The 5,469-nt window shown below is 41.5% G+C and overlaps 1 non-coding gene across 1 annotated transcript; it reads right to left on the bottom strand.

Annotated features, from left to right (window-relative positions):
• Positions 1-687: 687 nt before the first annotated feature.
• On the bottom strand, positions 688-799 carry LOC116148238 (U6 spliceosomal RNA). Its single transcript, XR_004131757.1, has one exon. It is a non-coding gene; the product is annotated as a U6 spliceosomal RNA (small nuclear RNA).
• Positions 800-5,469: the final 4,670 nt, after the last annotated feature.

Raw genomic sequence — 5,469 nt, 5'->3', positions numbered from 1 at the left:
GAAAAAAAAAAAAAAAAGAAAGACCTCAGTTTAACGCCAACTTGGTGTGAACCTGGGCAAGTTATTCAACCTTTGTGAGTTTGATTTCCTCATTCATGCAATAGGGATTCTAACCCTACTGCTTTTGTAGGGTTCCTGTCAAGATGAAACATGAACTGTGAACAGTGTGGAGCATGGAGGAGGGGACACAATAAATGCTCATCTGACCACCCTCCTTACCAGCATACAGGGTTTGATAAATGTTAAAGAGTTAGAGTTCCAAATGTTAAATGAAAACACGTGTTGGCTCCTGCGCTCAGAGACTCTAAATGGAAACCATGAGTGCTATCGTATCAATCACTGTAGGAATTTATTTTTTTGCCATTTGGATAATTAAATCTTTTATTATTTAAAAATTAATGGGTCATGAAGTTTAAAAGCTGAACAATTTATAAAAAACATATAAAAATGGCCCTTAGACATGTTGCAAATGTTTGATCTCATAATTAGAGAAATATAAGTTTCAGTTACACAGAGATATAGTTTCTCGTCTCTAAAACTGGTTTAAGAATAAAAAATTATTACCACTGTTGTTGAAGCTGAGGGAAACAGGCACTTGCATACATTTTTGGTGATAATATAAGTTAGAAACCTCTTATGAAGGGCTGTTTTGCAATATCTAATAAACATACATTTGAGGTTAGCTTTAAAAATATGTAATGCTTCACATATTTGCATGTCATTCTTGTGCAGGGGCCATGCTAATCTTCTCTGTATCCTTCCAACCTTGGTATACATGCTGCTCTGATTCCTGAGGCAGATAATTTTATCCTTATTACAGAGCACAGGAAACCAAGACTCAAAGGGGCTAAGTGACTTGGTCAAAGTTACACAATTATCAACATCACAATTTTGGATCTATCTCTGTGATTGTATCAACCCAGCATGGTCAGAGTGTTACCTCATCCTTACCAGAAGCTCTAACTGGTAGTTACATATGAATCTGATTAATAGAAAGGAAAAATGAATAATTATTCAATAAATGGTTCTTACCCAATAGCAGCATTGGAAATCACCAGCATGAAGACAGACAGTATTTAAACAGGTCTTTGGCATTCTACAAAACAATTATCTTGGTCTCTTTGATAGGCAGTGCATTGAAAAACAGAAGTTGAGGTACAGTTTTTTAGATTAAAAGAGTCAAAAATGCAGTTTGCCACCTTGATTTTGGCTTTGAACAAATCAGCCTTAATAACATGTTGGAAACAAATTGGGGAATTTGAATATGAACAGAGTAAAGAAGACAATAAGGAATTATTATTCGTTTTTTATGTGTGATAACAGCATTATCTTTTGAAGGAGAATTTTTTTTTTTGGTGGGAGGAGGAGACTGCAAATGATAAAATAAACTATTAGTGGTAAGCAAAAAGTCATGATGTCTTTATTTGTAGGTAATTCAGCAAAACAGTATGTAAATAGAGGAAACATGGTAAAATATTGACAATTGCAGAAGATAGACAGGTGGAAGATATACAGGTGTTTGTGTTACTACTAGTCCTGGTTCTCTGTGTATCTCAATGTTTGCATAATAAAACGGAGATTAAAGAAAAGGGCCTTAAGAACATTGATCTAAAGGGAGAGCTTTAGAGCCGCACAGTGGGGTTTGGCTCCTGACTGCTATTTACAAGGCGGAGAGAAAGACAGAGGACCAGAAAACCAAACTTGGGAGGACTAGCAATTGATGGAATCTAGATTCAAAAAGATGGTCACTGGCTGGAATCTAGCCAGAGGAACCTTAATAAGGAGGAATATAGTTGTGTATATAGGTTTTTAAAAATTAGCAGCCTGAGGAAAGCGGTCAGAACAGCAATTCTCACTGAAAGGACAAAAAAGGCTTTCGCTGGTGGCAAGTCAACGTGAGAGAATGAAGTGACGAGGCTGCTAGGAACACAGAGGCCCTTTGGGTCTCGTTTCTGGAAGCAGGAGATCCTGGATAAGGAGAGTGACTGTCACAGGCCGCATACGGCCAGGTCACATCTGGAGTCTTAGATTCCACTCCAGGTGCCCTGTTTCAAGTGGCACTGGGGTGGGTGCAGAGAGGGCGACTAGGCCACGGCATGCTGGCCAAAGAACCTGGGGACTGTTAAGTTTAAAAAAGACTAAGTTAGGCGGGAAGGTATAGCTCAGTGGTAGAGCACATGCCTAGCATGCACAAGGTCTTGGGTTCAACCCCCAGCACCTCCATTAATAAATAAATAAATAAACCCAATTACCTACCCTCCCAACAAAATTATAAAAATAAAATATAAATACAAAAAGACTAAGTGTCAAAAAAGTCTACAAACAATAAATGCTGGGAGGGTGTAGAGAAAAGGGCACCCTCCTACACTGCTGGTGGGAATGTAAACTGGTGCAGCCACTATGGAAAACAGTATGGAGATTCTTTAAAAACTAAAAATAGAGCTATCATATGACCCAACAATCCCACTCCTGTGTATATATCTGGAAAATGTGAAACTATAACTCAAAAAGATACATGCACCCCAATGTTCACAGCAGCACTACTCAATGAAACATTCATGTGGTTCAAAATTCAAAGAGTAAATAAGGGTGCACTATGGAAAAATCTCCTTCCTCTGCCAATTTTTGTCCTCCAGCCACTCAGTTCCACTCCTGAGAGCCAACTCACGTTAACCAACGTCTTCCCTGCTGCTTCGGCACATCATGTAATTAGCTCAATGTGAGAGTCTACGAAGCAAGGGTTTCCTGACCCTCTTGCCATGTGACGTCCCATAGGATGGTCTTTGCTGCACAGGAAGGCCAGTCCCAAGAGGTTTAGGAACAAGTCTTCCTGGAAACTGCAAACATTTGTCGATGCCTGACTTCACTATTCTGCACTGCACTGGCCAGGCAGTGAGACTGCATTGCCAAACACTCTGCAAAGAAGCAGAGATAACATCCTGTGTGGGTGAATATGGCCGTTTGTCCTCTGACCAACTTTCCTGACAAGGTCGCACAATTGCATCTCTGTTTCTATTCAGAGAGCTGGACGGTTGGCGTTACGGAGAGAGTTATTGCTGCAATCAGGGAGGTTCGGTTTAGAGTAGAAAGTAACTCATGCTTATTCCCTTACTGGCCTGAACAAGTGCACTTTGTGTGTGTGTGTGTGTGTGTGTGTGTGTGTGTGTGTGTGTGTGTGTGTGTGTGTGTGTGTGTGTGTGACTTCTCCAGCGGAAGTAAGTTCCTCAAAGGCAGAGTCCTAAACCCTCTGCATCCTCACAACCCCAAATGCAGGGCTCTCGCCTCCCATTTTCTCATATTGCCTGGCAACTGAGAAATGGACTTTTCTTCCTTCTAAGTACCTCCTGAGTATGTGTCTGGGTTGCTCCTGTGGGGATATGGCGGGAGCATGAGATACTGTTCTCATCCTCGTGAAGTGACACGTTATTTAGACAGACAAGAATCACATGTATGAAACAGGGGCAATACTAAGGTGCTAAATTAAGATGGGTTTGAGTGGGACATGGTTGAAATGGGATTGACTGTCCCAGTTTTTTCTAGAGATTAGTAAATTTTATCCATTTCTAAATTTTCTAATTTAATCTTCACCCTTAAGGCTTTAGTTTATAAATGAATTAATAGAAACAAGTCTGGGCTTCCTCATCTTCTTGGAAAGGTTCTGTTTTCTGTTGGGGAGCACCGTCCTCACCCCTCAGACCTCCCCCAACCTGAGTAACCACACCCACACAGGACACCCCAGGCAAGGCCTGCCTTAGGAGGACATGAGGCCATTCTGCCAAACCTGTGACACGTCTGCTGCTCGGAACTACATGGTTCTCGGGCATTTTCAGGAAAATGGGCAGCTACAATGTGTAAAACCACAGGGCCCAGGAGTCAACAGGCCGCTAACAGGTCTCCCATGAGCTTTGACAGTTAGGGGACACGGAGAAGATGAGCGACCCCGAGGAGGACATGAGGCAGTAAAGGCCTGCAGGGCTTCCCAAGGTTAAATTGGGACTGGAGGTAACAATGCCCTTGTGTTACATACTTGATTTTTTGCATGGATTCTCCTAAGCATAGTATTTCTCTCTATTCCTGGCAGTAAAGAAATTGTGCTGATTAATTGGTTTTTAAGTTCCCTGTTGGGGTGAATCAAGATAAAAGAGTAGGAGTAAATCTGACTCATGTCTGTGGATTTTTATTATAACAAGAGTCATTTATTTTTAAAACAGTAAAATCAGGCTTTAGCCTTGAAACACACAAACAAATCTACCCAAGATTATCCATATTAAAAAAAAAAAAACCTAATCTGAACCCTGTATGACTTTGAACCGGGAATAACATCACAAGTAGATCTTTACAGTGAAGAAATTATCCCGGCCCACTTACGAGAGGTTTGGGGATAACGTTCATATTACCATGTTATTCAGATTACCTCAAAGTCTCCAAACAATCCTACTGGGGGCATGTATCCTTCCCTAATGCATGGGTACAGCTACCCCAAGTCCTTCTACTGGATATGATAATTTGCAAAAAATAAAGGAAACATCTTTATCTGTGATTTGTCTGTCCTCTGACAATGATCTGAAATGGGATCATAATTTATGCGTACAGCCTTACCTTGAAAGGAAGTGCATGCTATTTTTGGAATCCTTGAACTCTAAATGAACCGAAACCAAGAATCCATAGCCTTCCAGGAATATAAGGCAATTGAGCAAGTTTTTCTGCTTTGGGGGTTTGTGTGTGTGTGTGTGTGTGTGTGTGTGTGTGCAAGAAATCAGGTCAATTTAGCTGCCAGGCCATTTGTGAGAGATTTCTGAAGCCCACTCGTCAAACACGGTCGGCACGGAGGTTGGTTCTCACATGTTGGTCCAGTGTCCATTGAGTCAGGAACTTGGGATTCCGTGAAGCTATTGTCCCCTAAAGAATGGAGGGGGCTTTTTAAAATGTGAGCCCTCCTGAAGCTGAGCATGGAGTGTATGCACTCATATAATATTTGCAAGTCTAGAGTTTTCCTTTATCTCCCTCAGACGCATGGACTATGACAGAGCTGGAGATAGACATCCTCAAACCAAAGTAACCAAACTACAAAACATAAGCATTTGGTTTGGATTTGACTGAACACACATTAGGTGAACAGCAGTTATATGCAAGGCACCAAGAAGGTGATAGGAGGAAGGCGAGAAAAGACACTGTTCCTGTCTTGCATGGTGGCCACGGCAAATCATTGGCCATTTTTCAGCCCTTGCCTCACAGCACTCTGTCATCTACCAGAGTTAACGGACAGAGATAAGGACGGTAGAGCGACCCCCACCTCTCTCCTTTATCCTTACTAGGCTGAATTCATGAGGAGCCCCCGGGAACCATCTCTGGCCCCCTGCCCTGAAAGGAGAAATGATTTTCACAGAAAATTCACGTCTTGCAAACGGAAAGATGTGTCTTCTACTATAAAGAATCTTTAACAAAACAAAATGAACACCACTCAAAATG

Source organism: Camelus dromedarius, chromosome 23 (genome assembly GCF_036321535.1).
Source record: "Camelus dromedarius isolate mCamDro1 chromosome 23, mCamDro1.pat, whole genome shotgun sequence".
In the NCBI taxonomy this organism is placed as follows: Eukaryota; Metazoa; Chordata; class Mammalia; order Artiodactyla; family Camelidae; genus Camelus; species Camelus dromedarius.
The sequence above is the reverse complement of the archived record's forward strand: the minus strand, read 5'-3'. Positions and strand labels throughout refer to the sequence as shown.